We start from the raw sequence: 424 nt of genomic DNA on the forward strand, positions 1-424 counted from the left end.
CATCTAAGTAATATAATACAGTAATTTGGCGTAATATAATCTACATGTGCTGGAAACAGGTCAGGGCAGATTGAGAGTTTTCTCTTCTATGGTGACAGGCAGATACAGTACATATTGAGCAGCAAACACAGCAGTTCTTGTGTTCTCCTAACAGATGTGGCAGTTTCTCCTGGTCTGAAAGAGTTTTAAATGTCTGATGGATCTGCTGTATTTTATCATAGAACACTGTCCATATATCTGTGTATTTGGGGCATTCTGTTAGGAAGTGCAGTTCTGTTTCCATCTGATTCAGATCACAGTGTGAATCTCTCTCTCTCTCTCGCTCTCTCTCTCCTAGAATTAACAGGGAACTTCAACTCGATGCACCCAATGCTGATCTTGAAGAAGCTGTCAAGGAGGCTGAACAAGTCCTTCAAAGGTTCAA

This window comes from Sinocyclocheilus anshuiensis, unplaced genomic scaffold (genome assembly GCF_001515605.1).
Source record: "Sinocyclocheilus anshuiensis isolate Anshui unplaced genomic scaffold, SAMN03320099.WGS_v1.1 scaffold11698, whole genome shotgun sequence".
Lineage (NCBI taxonomy): Eukaryota > Metazoa > Chordata > Actinopteri > Cypriniformes > Cyprinidae > Sinocyclocheilus > Sinocyclocheilus anshuiensis.